This window comes from Apis mellifera, linkage group LG10 (assembly GCF_003254395.2).
Source record: "Apis mellifera strain DH4 linkage group LG10, Amel_HAv3.1, whole genome shotgun sequence".
NCBI classification, from domain to species: domain Eukaryota; kingdom Metazoa; phylum Arthropoda; class Insecta; order Hymenoptera; family Apidae; genus Apis; species Apis mellifera.
This window is the reverse complement of record NC_037647.1, coordinates 7,073,342-7,093,014: the sequence shown is the minus strand read 5'-3', so window position 1 is coordinate 7,093,014 and position 19,673 is coordinate 7,073,342. Positions and strand designations below refer to the sequence as shown.

Sequence of the window (19,673 nt, the reverse complement as noted above, 5' to 3'; positions counted from 1 at the left end):
TTCAATGGGGAACATCCTCCTGTCGGATACTTTCAGACTCGGCTATTCTTGCCTCGAATCGGAGCAAAGAGCCTGATGAAAACGGCCGCAACGTGAGAAGGCCCGGAACGAAACACGTAACGTGTATAATCAAGGGAGACGAGATAGATAGAGGGAGGGGAAAAAAGGAGAAAAAGAGGGGAAAGAGTATCGTGCATCGATGCGTGAGGCGGGCGGTAAAGCAGTGTGCGTGTTGTGCACCGACTCGGCGTCGATGATGACGTCCTTGTGATGTTACGCTGCTATTACTTAGCATCCCCCGGGCGGGGGATCGAGGGGGAGAGAGCGTAGGTCACGGAAAGGTTCCCTAAACCAATGGAGGAGGGGGAGAGACGAGCGAGAACTATCGAGAATTACAAGATCCGCTCGAACCGGATCTTCGCTACGCGCTGTTCGATTTCGAAACTCTTTCTCCGAATTTTGAAACGGAATTCCACTCCGAAATCCGTCGTGATTGTAACGAGACGAAGAAGGAAATGAAACTCTCCCCGATTCGATTCCTAGGAGGATCGGGCTCAGTTTCCGGGGAGGGAGGTCGTGGAAGGAGCGGGTCGATTAGCCGGGGCAATAGTCCGTGGGATTAAAAGTTGGCAGGCGACGAGCAATTTGTATTCCGTGAGCGGAGCGATCGCCGCGACGGGGCAGGCCTCGAGGAATCTTGGCGCCGTCTCGGCCAGGCTCAAGGACACCCGTTAGATCGCGACCATGCATCTCTTCCGTGGACCCGTGCCCGGAACCGGGGATCGCGAAAAAAGCTTAATTAAAATTCCAGTCTTGCTAAGTCTGCTCGTGGAAAACGTCGACGAGGGAAAAACGCGGCGAGAGGAGAGAGTCTGGCGAGTCTGGTCCACCGACTCGGTGACGTCTCGAGAAAACGCGGAAATAAATAAGCCGTGGCGCGCTCGGAATATTTCAAAGACCGTCCCGTGTTCCCGACGCGCTCGCAGGCCGAGCTTTATTCGGCGCGGCCCCCTCGTCTTCGAGAGCTTCGTCAACGACCCAACCACTCCTGGCCACCACTCTTTCATCAAACGTGCGTGAACCAAGCTGCCAGCCACGCGTGGTGACGTTCTTTAATCCTCCGCGTCGATGTCCCCTCTCCCTTTTGTCTTTTACGCCTCTATGCACGGGGGAGGATGAGAGGAGGAGAGGGAGAGATCGAATCGCATCGTCGTTATCGATCGGATAAGACGAAACGTCGAAAAGAGAATTCTATGAAATTCGAATTGCGATCGATGAATGATAACAAAGGGAACGACGAAAAGAATGGATGGAGCGACTCGTTCGCTTTAATCTTTGGGCTAAAGTTGCGCACGCGGCGGAGAGGAGGGGATAAAAAGAAAGGAGCAAGAAGTTAATATCCCGAGAAGCCGATCGTCGTCGAACAAAGAGCAACGGAGCGTGAGATAAGCCCCGAGCGCGAGAAGCAGTCGGTATAAGATGACACGTCGATCGAGATTTCGTCCGCACAGGCCGCCACGAGCAGCAGCCGCCACCCTCCGCAACAGGTGTCACCGTGGCCGGTGGACCGTTAAAAAATAGAAAACCGCTGACCAGACGGACGACTTTCCATCGATGCTTGAAAAATCCCGCGGCGGCCCAATCGGGCAGAAAATATTTTAAGCCGCGGAATCGGTCCGCCTCCCTCCGTTGCGAACTCCTCCTCTCCGTAGATCGATCGCCCTCCCCCCCCCTCCCTCCCCCTTCGACCGAGAATGAACACCGAAAAATCGCACGACCCGACCCATCGGTGTCCGGCCATCGTATTTTATAACGTAAACGTGGCGTGAGTTGACCAACATCTGGAGGATTTAAAAAAACGCGCCCGTAAATCACGCGGGGAGACGCTTACCTCGCGCTCCGAAATTCCGCAACGGAATTACGCATTAAAGCCCGGATAGCTGACTGGATTTTTCTTTTTTCTTCTTTTCTTCTTTTTTTTTTTTTTCTTCTCGAGGGAGGATATTCAGTCACAGCTTCATTACGAGAAAATTATTATCTCTTCCAGTTCTCCAGTTTTTTCCTCCCTTACTACTTGTATTATTCCAGTTCTTCTTTTATTATTATTATTATTATTATTATTACTATTATTTCGTACGAGGATGAGCGTCAAGTTCGTCTAATTTTTAAAGATATCTTGATTAAAATTGATTTCGTTAGATCGTCGAAATAAATGAAACGGACACTAATTGGGGCTAATTTCTCTCATCTCTTCGAACGAAAGCAAAAAGAAACCTCTCAACTTCGAATGCGCTTTCTCCTCTTGTTTTAATAGGAGCGCAGCCATTCCTCATTTGCACCACCCCATTGTGCGTCGTCGAATTTGAGAAATCAATGCGGTAGAGAGTGAGAAGAAGGAAGGAAGGAAGGAAGGAAGAGAGGGAAATGGACGCCGTAAAAGGAGAGGCTATCGAGGCTATCCCTCCATTTTTGGATCCGGCTGCTGCGAAGCCGGGCCGATGTCGCGCGAGGGAAGAGGTCCGATCCGTCTTTCGCGCATCCCTCCTCCTCCTCCTCCTCCTCCTCCTTCCCCAAGATGCAAGAATAATCGAAAAGGAAGAATATATCCCTTGAACCTGGATGAACCTTCGCGGACAGCAGAGTCTCTCCTCCGCGAATAATTATTATCGGACGGTCGGTAAATTTGGCGAGTCCGGCTACCCGCCGTGAAAACCTGAAACTGAACGGCCGCCAATACGGGTGAATACGGTACGGCGAATTTTTCGATATATGCTCCTCGAGCAGTTGGCGTGCTGCTTCGCGCCCTTCTCGCAACCAACCGTGACCCCTTCTCGACCCGCGTTCGCCGATGTACCATATAATTAGAGAGGGTCAGCCCGGTGGTGGTGAGTTCCCCTCCCCTCCCCAAACTCGGCGCTCCCACATCGAAAACATCACCCGCGGCTCGCGGAACAACCTTGGCCTTCGTTCGAGCGGGGCGGGGAAAGGGGAGAGAAGGGACGAGAGGAGGGGAGAACCGAACGGGAAAAGATAGACGGCCCGGGGAGATCTTTTATCGTTAATTTATCCATCCGAGATTTCACTTAATTCTTTAATGAACGAGTATCGAGGGAAGGGAGGGAGGGAGGGAGGGATGCACGCACTCCTCGAGGAGGGAAAAAGATGGACGGAGGCGTTGTATTGTGTTCCATTGCCTCGTACGTATATTACGAACCGTTCGCGTTAATTCGTCGGAGGCTAATTTCGCCGTGGCATCGAGATAATAAATTACGACCGAGTGGAACTGGAGGATCAGAGATCTCTTTCTCTCTTTCAATGATAATCGAGATCGAGGTCGTTACTCGTCCGACGAAGAGGAGGGATCAACGAAAGCGACGAAAGAAAGTTCTCGTATTCGTTTTATTATTCGATCTCTGCGAGATTCTTCTTGTCAAATTTCTTGGAATTTGTAGAAATTGTTTCTTCCTGAAGTAAGAGAAGTAATTAACGGCGCAAGTGGAAATCCATGAATACATCGTTCTCTCGAGACTTTCTAACCGATTATCATAAGCACACGATCTCGGAGCATTCGATTCGACGCCACGCTCGTCTTTTCGAGGCTGCGACCTTCTCTGACCCTTGACAATCGCGAGGAGATCGGTGGAGGACACACGCGACGATGCGCTGCGTGGCGCGGCTCTAGACTAATTAAATCTCGATGTTTCACGGTGTCAGCCAGTCGCACCGGACAATCACGATCTGTCGAGCGATAAGCCTCGGGCAGAAGGGATTAAGGAAACATGCTCGACTCGAGGTGTCCCCTTCGAGGAAGCGGCCGGGAGATCCCCTTTTCCCGTCCACCGAACACTCCCAGAACAATGAGTCTCGATGGGTCTCAAATTAACGACAAACCTCTTCTTACGTTTTCGAAAAAAATTCCACTCGAGAAAAGATTACCTCTTCTCGTTCAATCATCGATCAAATTATTTAAAAAAGAAAATCTCTGGGAACTGAAATTCAACCGAGTAAACTCGATGCTCGAACGATTATTGAAAATTCCCTGGAAGACGTAAGAAAGAAGGGAGGGAGGGAAGGATGGAAGGAGCTTGTTCGTGCTACCGCGAACTTTGCAACTTGCCTTGAAAACGACGATGCCACGACGATAACGATATACGTATGGAGGGTCCGGCTAGCTAAACGTCCACCGCTATCTCTTTCTCCGAGCCGAAAGGGTACGAGCGCATCCTGGTGCGCTTTCCTCCGATGGCCACCGCGGACTCGGAGAAAAGGGATGGAAAAGGAAGAGGAGGGGAAAGAGAGACGTGGTGGCTATTTACCAGCCCCATATTTACACGTGCACACACACACATAGAATGGAGAGAGAGTCTACGGCCCCTCTCTTTACCGGCTAATCTCTCATCTTAGATCGGCGCACGAACCTTAGACTCTCGCTCGCAATTATCGCACAACGCCGATATTCGGCCTGAAAGGGGGTATTCCGTGGAAGGACGGGGAGGCATTCGAGGCGGGGAATGGCGAAAAGCGAGTTACACGTTGCAACGATCTCAACGATCCTACGTACCAATTGAAACGCCTCGAATCGGTGATTGAGAACCCGGCCAAGGATCCAACGTGTTATTCCGTTTCAACTCGGTTTTGAAAGGATTACAGGCTGTAATCTCGGACGGGAATCGTTAAGTTTCGTCGATTAAGGCATCCGTGAGCTGTCACCCTTAGATCCAGAGATAAGGAGACGTTTCTTCTTTTTTCCTTCTTTTCTCCCCTCTCTCTCTCTTTTTCTGTTCCTGTTTCGATTGGACACGAAACAGGACGTCTTAATGGAGTTTCACGAGTTTTTCTTCGAAGGAAGGTGAAACGCGAGGAGGAGAGAGAGAGGCGATACTTCTCTGGCGGCTGTTGTAAAAAAATAAGGAGGACGAGAAGGGGAGCGGAGAAGCGGGGAGGGAAAAGGAGGGCGGAGAGAATTATCGGTGTAATTTGTACCGCTTCCTCGGCCGGGAGAGGGCCGGAGCCGTAAAGTAACTTCGACCGTTTGGAACGTGACGTATCGCGGCGGGAAGTTTCAAGGAGCGCGGGAACCCGAGTTGATAAACTCGCGTTCGGATGATCGTGGAACAAGCGGGTGAGGAACCGCGTGGAAACCTTGGCGAGGCCTTGGTTTAAACCGACGGACGTCTCTTTATTTATATCTCGAACGGTGGATCTCTAACGAGCCCTTGTCCCCCCTCTCGAAAAACATCTCTTCTCCCTTCAAAAAATTAATCCGCGTTTACTCTGCAACGAGAGGGAAAGAGAAAGGAAGAGAAGTGGGAAATAATCGAAACGAATTTTTTCGCGTATCGAGGGCACGCGTTTCCCAAAGAAACGCGGGACGGGAGGGGAGGAATTATCGCCGGCACACCACGTCGTCCAATTACGTCTAATTGCCCTTGGAGTAACGTTCAACCACCACCAATAGCCAGAGTTAACGAGTCGAGCGTAAATTTCAATTCTGACCCCGTCTCCGGCCACATTTTACACATCCCCCATCCCCATCCTTCGAGAGAGAAACGCGCGGCCTTAAAACCGACAACCCCCACGGCGGCGTGTGGGTACACACACGCGCGCTTCGTGCACGCGCACCATCCTCGTACAACCGTCCTCCCCCTCCTCCTCCCCCCCTCCCTCTCCCCCATACTCGCTAATCTACCATCTTAGATCCTTAACTGCATTTGCATTCGAGACACGGCTCGGATGTAACGCCGACAATTACGAGACACCAGAATTACCGCGCCGCGATTGTAGTAATTATCACCGTGTACGGCCCTGTGTGTACGGCGGCGGCGGGGGGAGGGAGGGGGGGCCGGGGGCCACAATGATTTGTCCGTTTTCGGCAACCGGACATTTGCATATATGCCGACTCGTTCCCACTTCGCCTCCGTTTCGAGGTTTCGTTCGTTGCCCTCGTCGACTTGCCTGCCTCTTCAACTCCCACGCTGATAAGCCCGTCCCCCCTCCCCCTCTCCTCGCCTTCGTCGAGCAAGGAGGAGGAGGAGGAGAGCGATTTAATCCCGGGTCGAGTCGAAACGATAGGGAAAAATCGAGATCGCTATCCCCTAACCGCGAAAGCGGTCGATTATCGTTCGTGTAATTCGGCTATTTATATTAGTATACAGGGTATGCAAATCGGGGGAACACCGAATTCCAATAGTCGTGAATCGAACGAGCCAGACGCGTCGATACGCGAATTAACATATCTCGCGAGTTTTTAGAGAATTTAATTTTTCTCTTTTCTTCTTTTTAATCCTTTCTCGTTATTTCGATACTGTCGAATGTTATGTGTATACATATATATATATATGTGTAACCGGTTTCGATTCATTGGTAAGTTGAAAGATTCGCAGGGGGATAGGATAAGGACACCCTGTATCGCGATGCGAACGCCTGTGCCGGTCTATGAGGCACGAAAGGACAAGGTTAACATAGAAAGGGGTGGCCGTGGCTATTGTATTGTAATACCGTTTAAACTCGGCCGGGTAATAGGGCGTGCTTACAAGTATTTAGAATGTAACGGGTGTCCCGATCAAGGGAGCTCCGCGACTTGCACGCATTCCCGTACAAGCGTAATCTGCCGTGAATCTCTGCTCTTCTGCGAGAGCATGCCTTATACCGAATAAAGGAGCGACCGGTAACAAAGTAGAAAAGCTGGATATAGCCGCGTGCTCGCGTCCCATTATACATATTGTTGCGCCGATCCCCATTATACCGGGTGAGAATTATTTTATCGACCGAGCGAAGAAATTCCAGTTTCGAATTCAAATCGCAATTTCAAATCGAGTACTTGAAAAGTGGGGCGAGTCAATTTCAACGTCCCCGTAATTCAACTACTACTAGAAGAAGATCGTTACGAATCGCACTTGCGAGATTGAAATGATCGAGAAGCGCAAATGAAACGAAATTCCAATGATACGATGAATTCAATTCGAATCGGAATTTCTTCGAGTAACGAGGCATAATAATATCCATCCCAAGCTTGGACTCCATAAATCCTGCCCGTGTCTCCGAATTACCGTAACCGTCTAAAACGAGCGTTTACTTTCTCAGATTGCTCAATTTCGCGGAAACCTTTCATTAGGCGGCGAGCGATCACCCCGGCCATCCTTCAACCCTCCCCCTCTCTTCGCTTAATGCTCGTCCAGATATGGCAGCGCCTCGTCAAAATTAATCCCGTCGCCCCGATTACGTATTCCCCGGGCGAGGCTATCCGGCTATGCGAGACAAGTATTCCGTATTCCGCGCTCCTCCTCCCTCCCCTTGGACGCGGAAGTAATTTCTTTGGCGCGTGTATAGGGTGTCCCCCGTGGATGAGAAACGAGCCGTCTTTATTTTTTACTCGTCAATTCGATATCCCGTAAATACGCGATTATTATTGACACGTTGACACTATTTGCGTCGTCCATATTCACAGGGTGACTACTTAAAAGATCCTCGTAATTTGGAAATATATTCCAAATATCGAATAAAAAATTATTTAAAACTTTAAAGTGTTTTATGTGTTTTTATCATTGTTATTTGGTTCACTAAGGGAATAATTAAGAGAGAAATTTTACTTGGTGAAGATTCGAACTGTTTGTGCATAGAGTGGCGAGGTGACAAGTGAGGACCTCATCTTTTACTAAAATACGAATTAGGAGTAGCAAGGCACGCAACACGCGAGGCAGTGAACGTAATTGCGAAAACCACGCAATTATGATTATTGAGAGAAAGACGAAACGCTCCAAGTACGAATTAAGGATTTCGAATCGATATCTCGTGGAGACGGAGGCGGAGGCAAAGATCGGAGATAACCGGAGGGTTATACGATAACGATGATTAACAAGGAGCATCGTGAATTTCAAATGATGACGATGATTCACGAGGGAGGAAGCTACACCGTGTTTCCTGCGTGTTGCCGCATGTGACGACCATTTGCAAACGCAGGAAGAGGTATATTAACAGTACGTATTCTGCCGTGGTTCAATTGTTGAAACCGTCGATGGAAAAATCGTGCGAATCTGAGACGTCGCGTGAACTCGGCTCCCGTTACGTTACGTTGCATGGGAGGAGGGGAGGATGGAAGAAAGGACGGTTTTCCATCCACGAGGATGGAAAAGGGGACGATTAAAATTCTCCGACTGGAGGATCGAAGCGAGGAACGATAACAAGTTTGAAACGCGTCGCGCGTGAAAACCATAGGATTCGCGCGATCCCACGGGAGACCTGGTAATGTTCGCAAAAAGCCAGCCAGGCTTCCTCTTCGAGAAAAATATCTCAAGTTTCGCCTCGGCGTCGGTGTTTGATCCCGTTAAAGGCCGGTTTCCTACCTCGCCGATCATTTTAAATTCGAATTCGAAATCGATGACGATAAACTGTTTTCAAAATTCGAGATATTTATAGAAATATAACGAAACGTAACGATCTATAATCTATATCGAAGGGAATATTTAAAACTTCTGAAAAAACTTTCTTTCTTTCTCTCTTTCTTTTCCATCGCTTCGACGTTGATAAAAATCCGAGGAAATCGATTCGCACGGAAGAATTATCGACAAACCTTGGAAATTTCCTCTCCGCCATTTTATTCATCGTTTAAAATGATACACGATATATAAGATCTATGCGCGGAACGAGGAACTGGTCTCTGGGAATACGAAGGGAAGAAGAAGAAACGGATCGTAAATCGGGTTCGAAACGAATGGGATTCCATCGACGGTTTTCCTTCGGCGAGCATCGCGCGTTAATTGTGACGGATTAGAAATTCAAATGACAGGCGTTACGGGGGGTAAAATCGGGGGGGGATAAATGAGTTCCGGGGAAAAATGCGTGCGAGGCGCATTTGTGTGGTAAGAGGACGGTTGTGCAACGCGAACGAAGCAGAAGAAGATCGGTGGAAAACCGATATCCTTCGCGCGGTCCGTGGTTGAATATAAGTCATGAATTAAAGATCAGCCGGAAAGGGATTCTAATTAGCCGGTACACGCGGAACCGGGATTCCTCGCCGCACCGTGAAAACGTATCGGTTTAATTGGAAAGAAGTTAAGCGTCTTTCGGTGATTCGTCTCCAAGGCTATTTCCAGCTATAACGAGAACCGATACCCTCTCCATCCAAATGGAGAGACCTCGTCTAATTACCATCAACTCGTTCGAGCTTTGTCGAGGAAATTTTGAAAAATCTTCCTCCACGTTTCTTCGAAATAATTATACCCAGTCCAGGACCGATATCCTGATAATTTATATCATATTCGATGAATTTTTCCTATCTCGTATTAAACAGGATATATACATATATAATGCGAAGAAAGGTGACCAATTATTGCAGATTCGAAGATTTCTTTACGCGAGATAAACGTGGAAGATGTTCGTTAACGATCGAGATTCTCGATGCAAATCTCCTCGTTGGGGAGGAAGGGACGATTGGTCGGGACGTTTATTAGGCGAGCAAAGGTGACACCAGAATGGGCCACGGTGGACGCGACTTTTTGCGTCACATCGTCTCCACGCGGTCTGTTTCCATGAAAGGATTAGGGACGTGTCGACGCGTCCCGCTTTTTGCCGCAACCTTCGTCGCGGAAATATCGCGCTCAAAGAGGAACCGTTTTCGCGGTTATATCGCCGCTCGATTGCTCCACTTAACGGCCTCGTCCTCTCCCTCCCCCTCCCCGACCTTTAATGCTCCCTCGACGCGATAAAACTCATCAAAGCGACCGAACCCGTTCCCTAACGAACACACGTTCAACGCGTCGTCCAACGTTTCGTTTCTCGCACGTGCTGGGAATACGATTCTCCTTTTACCGAAAGAAACATCCCTTCCTCTTCATCTTCTCGTTCCTTGCCTCGTATATGACAAATAATTCGAATAATTTCGAGACAACGAAGCATTGAGCATTCGAGAAATTAGGCGAGCAAATCCCCCTCCCCTTTTAGAAGAAACGGGATCCAATCATCCTCGACTCCTTCGATTAATCGTCAACTACATAAATATCGTTAGAACTGCGGTGAACTGCCGGGAGAAAAACAAAGGGAAAGGGAGGAGGGTAGGAAAGTCACGTGGAACACGTAACGAAGAGGAAGAGTACGGTTGTTGCGCAAGTTTTTGCGCCCCGCGCGGGCATCGGCTCGTTTTTGCGCCAATCGACGAATTACACGATTCTATTAAAGATAGTAGTAGTAGCAGTCACGGTAAGAGACTATCCTCTTCCCTCCTCCACATCGCGCTTCCATCGATACGTTTCCCCTCCCCCCTTGACAATGACGACCAGAAGAGGAGGAGGTGGAGAAGGTGGACGTGGACGTTTCGTGACCGTTCACCGGCAATCTGTACCGGGTTTCACGGTCATGAGGTCTTATCTTTTTCTTAAACGCCTCCTTTCTCCTCCCGTGAAACGCCGCCGGGTATCTAGTTTCGTACTACTTGGAGACTCTGCGTTCAGCCTTGGCGAGTGATGATACGTAAAGATAGGTGGTAAACTGCGGACGGGTCCGGGACGATTACGGGTCCCCTTCTCATTGATGGACGTGGCTCGTTAATCAGTAACACGGCGTAATGGGACGCGTGAACGAGATGAAAAGTTTACGCGAAACGAACGCGTGTTAACGATGAAGAATTAGTTTTCGTGATTTCTATCGATAATTCGATAGAATTTTTCATCAAATAGTAATATCTTTGGAAATAATTGATTTTTCACTCGATATATATATACGAAAATATTTAAAAGGTTTGAGATTTTTAAATTATATTCGTTCAATTATCTAATATCGATCGTGTTTCTGTTTTCTTTTTTTTTGTTTTATCTCCATCGTGCATTAACTCTTTCTTCGGGACTATATACAGCCAGGGCTTCCCGACGGGGCTGAAGAACCCGATAAACGCCAACATGGTTTTTTTACGGGATGTTTCCTATCCTCGAATTAATCAGAGACGGACGGGAAGATTCCCGATTAAACTTGCGCACAGGCTGAACCACTTAAGGAATCTCACGATACCGAAACCGTTTCTTAGAAACCGTGGCGTTGAATTACCCGAACTCAGGGATAGGATTGTTATACAGCTCCCTAGGAGGAGATGTATCCTTCCTGCAAGTCACGTTGCCCTTTCCATCAACAGAATAGGAAAATACGTAGAGAGAGATCCTCGGTTGAAACGAAACGAAATAACAGCCGTTGTCATCGATGAGGGAGAAAAAATTTTCTGACCAATTAAAAACTGTGTCAGACACTGACAAAGTGGAATACACGACCTTGAACAATTCGTGAAGGATCTCGAGGATCTCTTAAGGAGAGAAGAGAGAAGGTGATTACGAAACTCGAACGCGATCGTCCGATAGAAGGGAAAAAAAGAAAGAGAGAATTCTTCTTAGCCGAGAAGTGAGGGTGTCGAGGACAGCCAATATCCTCGACGGAACAAGAAACCACCCCTTCGCGGGGATGGCTCGATTTCCACTTACATTTCTCGTAAACCAATAACGTCACGTTTCGACCTTATCCCTTCGATGCCCCTTAATTTCCTCCTACGCAATGCCGTCGACGAATATTCGATCGAATCTAGAGGGGGCAAGTGTAAGAAGAGGCGAAAGTATAAGAAAGAATAAGGGAGGGGGAGGTTTGGGGAGAGATATCGAGGATGGAAAAACGCAGCGACACGGAAGGGATTCAAATGAACTGGAAATCGAGAAGGCGCGGTGGTGGTGGTGGTGGTCTCGAATATTCCTCTCGTTTCTCGAGAAACTGTCGATTTCCTCTGCCCGTCCTTCTTCATCTCTCTATCCCTCTTTTTTCCACCTCTTTCACGAGTCGGAAAGAAGGAAAATCCAGCGATAATTAATCGAACCTTATTCCACGATACTCGAGGAGAGCCACGCGAAGAGAAGGTACTCGACGTCGGCTAATTGATCGCGATCCGTTGCTCTCTGATTGATCGCTTAATCGAGCGAGGAAAAAAGAAGGGAGACCCGAGGGTGGAGGAAAAAAGTTGGAACACGTTAAGAGCTCGAAAGGTAAGTCCTCGACCGTTGAACAAGGCGCGCGCGCGATTCCGTTTCGTCTACATACATATATATATACATATATCGCGGATCTTTGTTTAGGAGTTCGATGAACGTGCGCCAGGAGGAAAAGGTGGAGTGCGCGGCGGAGCAGAATAATTATTCCGGCTTTTCGACGTCCCGCCTCGATTATTGACAAGCAGTAATTTCCGTTATCGTTTCGTCTATTAATTAGACCGCGCCTCGCCGCGTCGATTTCCTCCCCTCCCCCTATTTGTCGTTATTTCGGTCGGCAAATATATACGCGTTGAAGCGTGTGTCAACAAACGATAATAACGTTCCAGATTGTTTTACAAATTCGAAATTAACGTTAATTCCTCGGACGAGAGGGAGGAGGAACGGAATAATTCAATTTGCCGTAGTTAATAGAAATTTTCGAATGGGGGAGAGGGATTCGAAAAGCGATCGAAAAGGGGGTGGCGCTAGCGATTGAAAATGCTAAACTTGTCGGGGCGGGAAGATTAATTCGTTTAGAGAGAGTCGTCGGGTTCATGGGAGAGGTTAGTTGGGAGAAATTGGTTTGTTAAACGCAGAGAACAAGAAGCCACCGGCGGCATAGCAATGCGATTTCGAGTTATTAGATTCGAGGAGGAGGACGATCGTTTGTGCAAATTGTGCGTGGATTAGAATCAAATTGGGCCGAGTATATAATTTTCGACATTGGATCCTTAATTCTTCATCGAGGAAGAATCGGAAAATTAATTAATCCGATGATGAAAATCTGTCTGAAGGATTTTTTCTCTCTCTCTTTTTTCTTTGAAAAGAAAGTGGCTCGACTGTTAAGACGCTTATATCTCGAGACGAGATACGTTTGCGAGTATATTTAAAGGATACTCCTACATACGGGCGGTTGGATCGAGGGGGGAGGAAGAGGAAGGAGACGGAATGGAGAACGGGATTCGCGCGGTAGACCGATCCTCACGGAGCAGGGCAGAGACTCAGTGTCAACAATGATATGACGTTGATTGTGATATGCAAATGGAAGATCGGTCGAAAGGCGGCGATACGCGGCTACCTAATGAATATTTACTCGAGCCCGAAGACACCGTGGTACGCCTATACATCGAATACTATCTACGATTAAACGTATAATTCTCGAATTAAAGTACCGATCAAATCGTTAAACAGTTGTGTTCAATGCAAATCGAAGGAGCGCACCTCGTAGTAATCCTCGCCTCCTCTTTCGAGAAGAAAACCATTTTTGCCTTTCTAACTCCTCCCTTCGAATTTCACGCATAGAGACGCTTTAATCGCGTTAAAAATAAATTTGGAGAAACTAGAAAGGGATAAGATAAAAATCCAAGGGTGAAAAATTGTGAAATCATCGCAAAATAAATTTTCCTCCAATTGATATTGGACGACGATCGATAAAAAAAATTGTAACAAAATATCGATTAAATCGTTAAACAGTTGTGTTCAATGCAAATCGAAGGAGCGCACCGAGTAATCTTCGCCTCCTTTTTCGAGAAGAAAACCATTTTTGCCTTTCTAACTCCTTTTCTTCGAATTTCACGCATAGAGACGCTTTAATCGTGTTAAAAATAAATTTGGACAAACTAGAAAAGGATAAGATAAAAATCCAAGGTTGAAAAATTGTGAAATTTCCGTATCATCGCAAAATAAATTTTTCTTTAATCGATATTGGAAAAAAAATTGTAAGAAAATTTTAACAAACTCACCCTATTTGAGCGTTCGACTCAACGAGACACCACTCGGTCCCGAGGATCACCTCGCTTGCCGGCGTCGAAATCACCGATACCTTCGAACATCCAATTCCCAATTTCTTCGTTTTTACAAAAAGAAAAAAAAGAAACACCGGCGAATCTATTCCAGCGAACGTTTAAACCTTGCTCTAATCGTTCTCGCCCATTGTTTGTCGAAACAAAGATCGCGCGGGAGCCTCCTTTCTCGTAAGACCTCCTTCCTCTTGCCCTTTTTCACCGGTTCCAGACCGTTAATCCATCACGGCGTCGGCGAGTGAGAAAAGCACCTGTGACAAATCGAAGATGGTGGCAGCCGCGAAAGAAATTGCATTAATTTAACACGTGTTCTCTCTAGGTCCGATCGCACGTTGACAACGCAACGCGGCCTCCTTTGAAAGGAGAAAAAAAAAAAAAAAAAAAGAACAGGAAGCAAACCTCCTACGACCACGTGCTAATCCTCTCCAACATCGATATATTTATTGTTTCTAATTAAAAAAAAAATATCGATTCACGAGAGAAAGGAGGGAGATCGTAATCTCAGGTATCTTTCCTTAAGATATTGGCAATTAGTTTTGTTAAATAGATCGGTGATAAAACGCATTTCCTCGTTTGTATGCGCGAATTGGATCAGATCCACGTGCCTCCTCGAGTTCCTGGCTCCCTGACGGTTCTCGCCGTCAGGTGCACGTCGCGGTGTCGAGGTAACCACGTGCGAACAAAGACGACAGGACCGCTGCTGTCATCTCGAATCACTCCACTTTCCTGCCACCCGTTCCAACTTCTGCACCAATTTCTCCATCTCTCCAGATTAGCTATCGTCAGCCACGCTTTCCAACTTCGACAATCTCGCGGATCCTCTTCGGGGACGCTAATCCACTATCGATTTGAACGGGAAGGATCCTCGAATCATCCTCGAACGAGCACAATATAAATTTCACAATTCTTCACAACGGCACGAATCTTCGGATTCGAAGCGGCGAAATCCCGCGCAAGTTCACGTAAACCGCGTGCGCGTTCACTTCGAATTGGAAGAAGAATAGGAAAGGAGGTGGACTTGGCGTTGACCGGCGGCGAGCGGTGGTGAAACGATGATGCCGGGCAGCGGCGATGCCGCTGGGTGGTGATGGTTGTTGTTGTTGTCGAGGTGGTGGTGGTGGATAAGAAGAAGAAGAAGAAGGAAACACGAGAGGAGGTGTGCTTGGCGCGATCTAGCCGAGAGTGGTACCAGCGGCCACTGAAGAAGAAGTGGCGTGTGCGGATCGCGCGGTCGAGCGAAGAGAAACGAAGACAGCGGCCTCGAAATGGTAAGGGACGGCGAGCAGAGCGGCCGAAAGAGAAGTAGACGGAGTAGGAGGAAGAGGAAAGAGAGAGGGAGGAAGAAGAGGGAGGAAGGAGTAAGATCCTAAGAGGAGAGCGTCCTTCTTCTCTGTTGGAAAGGGAGGAGGAGGAAGAGGAAGAGGAGGAGGAGGAGGTCCGTCAAACCGAGGGCTCGCGTATTCTCCAAACCGTATTCTTCCTCTTCTTCGTACCCTTCCTCTTCCTCCTCTTTATTTTTTCCCCCTCTCGCGACATTTTTTCGCGAAGTTTACGTAAAATTATGTCGATATCGGTGAGAGATCAAGTTTCGATTTCAAAGGAACGAAGTGACGATGATTGGAAAAAATTTGCGCGGGAACGAGGAATAGAGGCGGACTCGTAAAGAACTCGTAAGAAACTTCGGGACGGCCACATTCCCGTGTAATTGTTAAGCGCGAAAGCATTCGGTGGACGAGAGACGAAGGGCAGAGACGGAGGAGTCACGTGTAACGAACGAGATATTCCAAGATTTCCTCGACTTTTCGACGTCTGGGAAGGAGCAGTTGGCAAGCGGCGCGCACTCGCTTAATTTGCAGATACGCTCGTCGACGGCAACCACCGCGACCTTGCTCCTCCGACTCTTCCACGCGAACCGCGTATCGTTTCGTCCATCGCGTTTATCGAATTCTCGCTTCTTCCATCATCGATCGCCTCGATTCAAATTCACATTCATATTAGAAAAATTAAATCGAAAATATCCATATGCCTTCCCCACGGATTAAATCCGTATCCGATTAAACGATTGCGAACTTAATGACCTTCGATCGAAGACAAGCCAATAAATCGTCCAACCTCTTTAACGATACGCTTCTTCCTCCCCGCCTCGCCAAATCCTCCGCATCCGTCCTCATCTCCGGTTCCTCCTACCCATCCTTCCATCCTCCCCTCTCCTCCCCGCATCGTATCCTACATCCATGCACAATTTCCAGCAGATTCTCGCCGGATCGTTCTTTCCACGTCGTGTAAAAGCACAACAGGTACGACTTCTCGTAACAGAGTCCGCGATACACGCCGATATAGGGGACAGAAGCGACGACAGGATATCGCGTGTTCGCAGCGCAGTCCTTTGAGCGGACGGGATCCGCGGCCGTCCACGACGGGGTTTTCACGGTCCTCTGATACATTGCTACCGTTTCGAGGAGGGTCCCCGTGCATCCTCCAGTCCGCGCTGCCCAAGGCCTTGTATTATGGTAAACGAGACATCGGAGCCAGAGGCTGCCAGTCACCGCTGCCAGTACTCCTTCCACTTCCATTCCGATTCTCTCTCCTTTCCTCTTTTGTCTGCCCGCAGACGCGATCGTCCACTCGTCCCTTCCTGCTCCCTCCCCTTTCACGTCTCTTTTCCGTCCACCTTGCCTCCCACTCGAGCTCCAACAGACACCCACAAGAGGACTTAATAATCTTAATGAATTCGAGAAATTCGTAGGCAAAGGTACGCCCTTCGCTTCGATCGGATCTTCCTCCTCGGCCGCGCTACGGATTTTCCAAGAGAAAGAAGATGGCTGAGTCACGCGACTGGAACGGAGAAACGCGTTAAATCTTGTTTCTTCCGTTTCTTCTTCCTCCCCTCTTCGGATTCGTTCGATTCTTTTTACACGTGAAAAATTATATGTGAACAGGTGTTTGGAAAGAAAGGACGAGTTTCTTGCTCGACTGAATGATATTAACGATAATGTCCCGTTGCTGGAATTTTACGACTCGTTCCAGCATTTCGTTCAATAAATCGTAAAACGGATAAATTGTAGATCCGTGTAATTTGCAACTTTGTAACTAACTTGAATAATATCATCGATCGATAAGTAATCAAGAATAATTATTTCTTCCATCGTCGCAACAATGAATAGTCTCACGTCGATAAATTTTATGGAATACAGTCCTTCTTTATATATAAGTTGGAAAGGGAAAAGTTTGAACATGCTCGGTACGAATCGAATCCATCGCTACCGGGCAAGCCTTACGCCTCAATTTCCGTCTTTGTCCCACGTTTAATCTTGTCCCCTCGATCTTTCTCCTCCCTCTCGTACCGTGCCTTTTTGCCTTCCATGTGCCTTCCCTGTCTCAGCTCCCCCGTATTCTTCCTCTTGGATGCCCATAGGCAACGCGTATCGCCGCGTTCGCCTCGCTTCTGTCGCGCGACGATGCATCACGGCTCTCCCTAATGAAACCCTTTTCTCCCGCTGCCAATTAACCCCCACGCGACACCAGCCGAAACGGAAGAAAATACCCGACAGGTCACCTATAATGTATATATATATTATCACCTCTTTTTCTTCATTGCTACGGCATTTAATTGTTACATTGTTCCTTACTCGCATGTTTTCTCATCCCTTCGATCCATCATGTTGGAAATCGTAGATATCGAAAAAAAAAGATGACGAAAGCAGGATGAACGGGGAGAAGAATTTTCTCGCTCATCGTCGTGACTCGTGTTTTAAATCCGTGTTATTCTGTCGCGATTCTCAGAGAATCACGACTTACTCGTCATCCATAAAACGAAAAAAAGAAGGGAGGAAAATGAGAAGATCGGCGTGACACGATCGTAAGCCTGCTTACCTGTAATACCTCGACGCGAGCGCGAAAATTACGCTAACACCGGTTAGAAGAAGAAGCGAACGGTGAACACGGTACACGATTCATCGACGTACGGACGTCGTAACATTACCTCCATCAGATAAACGAAATTCTTCGTCGAGAGGAAAGTAAAAAAAAAAAAGGAAGAGAGAGAGAGAGAGAAGAGGAGAATCTTAACGCGAATGGTAAAAAATCGGAGAGCAGAAATTCATCTTTCTCGGGATGTCCAACACTCCGGACATTAATCCGACGATAAATACGCACGGTCACGGGTTAAGGGAAACGGGTACACGCAGGATTGACAAGTTAAACGAGTTTCGCTCGATTCACCGGCCACGATCGATCATCGTCGCTATCCACGCCGATCTCCCGATCGTTCCACGGGAAAAATCCACGCGACGCTTTCTCTTCCACCCCTCTGCTCGAGTGACCGCCTACCCTTCGCGTTACAACATTGCTACGCGCGTTAACAAATAGCGTTAACGATGCGAATCCCATAAGATCACACGCTGCCGCCGATTATTAATTGCCTTCATTCGTCAAACAGAGTTTCGCCCGTGAACCATTTACCTTGAGATTCGATAAATCCACGACCGATTACCAGATATATATATAATATACATTGGATATACGGAAGAGAAAGATTCGATGATCGTGAAAATAATCGTCAGAGTATATCTAGCGGTAAAAAAAAAAAAGAAACGGTAATTAGAGGGGAAAAAGGGGGAAAAAGTAATTAATCGTTTACCTTGGTCGATACTACGTCTCTCCACTTGCTAAGAATAATCACGTTCGAATGGGGACTGTGTGTACGTCTGAATAAAAGAGGACGACCGACAAGGTGTCGGGAGACCGTTTAACTTTGTGTTTGGGACCGCCTATCCGACGCTTCCTGCCTTAGGGGACACGATTGCGCCTCGCCACTTTCTAATTTACCATCGAGTTTCGCCTGTTGACAACGCGCAATTTCTCCATACAATCTCGAAATTCGATATCCGAAACTTCTTTCTTTCCTCCGATTTCGATGAGCCATTTAAGCTCGATAGACTACTTAGTTTATATCTTATCGGCGGCTAATTAAGTAACAACCATCAATTATCAATTTTTATTTTTCTCAAGATTCCCTTCCCTCGATGAAAAAGAAACATTGCGAACGAAGATGATTATCCGTGTAATAATAACGTTCAAAGAATTTCGTCTTTGAGAAATTCCAAAGTGGAGGATTATAAAGATAAAATTTCTTTAATTTTTTTCCTCTATGATCGAATTTCTTCTTAATTCCGTTTAAAGAACGATGTAACAAAGTTCATGAAAAAACGATGTTTAAGTATGTTTAGCGAGCACCCGTTATATAAATCTAGTCGCTGGATCGACTTAAACGATCCTCGAAGCAAATTTTTACGAGACACGCATTCGTTATCCATTAGAGTAGTAGGTATAGCACGTGTGGTGGGTTTCTGGAGTCCGGTGTTACCAGAGCCAGAGAGTACACGATATTCATTCTCTCGCGATCCATTCCGGGCGATGCGTGTAAATGGCGGGCATAATTGAATTATCATTGGAACCGCATGAAAGACAGCCCAAAGCCACCCCGGACCCAGTAATGAACGAAATCAGCGTTACGCCCCGACCCTGCAACGCGGTTTCAAAATAGCTACAGCTATATTTAGGTAACAATGGACCTCGATAAAAGCAGCTACGATAATTTCCATTGGCCTCGTCCTCTCCTATTTTCCTCCGAATTATTGGCATTCGAAAATGAAATTAATTTCAATTTAATTTTCATTATTAAAGGGAACTCGATGAATGGGCACTTTCTTGCTTCCATCGATTTTTTTCTATTCGATATTGATTCAGATGTTTTTCACATGGAATCACATTCAAAGAGAAGGGAAGAATTCTACCTAAAAAAAAAAAAAAATATTTGAAATATCGAATATAAGTTTTTGTGAAAAATTTAAAATCTTGTTAAGTGAATAATCGGTAT

The 19,673-nt window shown here is 47.2% G+C and overlaps 1 protein-coding gene across 11 annotated transcripts in view; it reads right to left on the bottom strand.

Moving 5' to 3' along the window:
• The window catches only part of LOC551706 (unconventional myosin-IXb), an 80,667-nt gene that overhangs the window by 59,057 nt on the left and 1,937 nt on the right, over positions 1-19,673 (bottom strand). For 6 of the 11 annotated variants that reach the window (XM_016914569.2, XM_026443129.1, XM_026443131.1 and 3 more), the window contains exon 7: positions 13,736-19,590. The gene's annotated coding sequence lies outside the window, so the exon portion shown is untranslated. The remainder of the gene's footprint in view (positions 1-13,735; positions 19,591-19,673) is intronic. The other 5 variants (XM_016914568.2, XM_026443125.1, XM_026443128.1 and 2 more) reach the window with 5 other exon arrangements.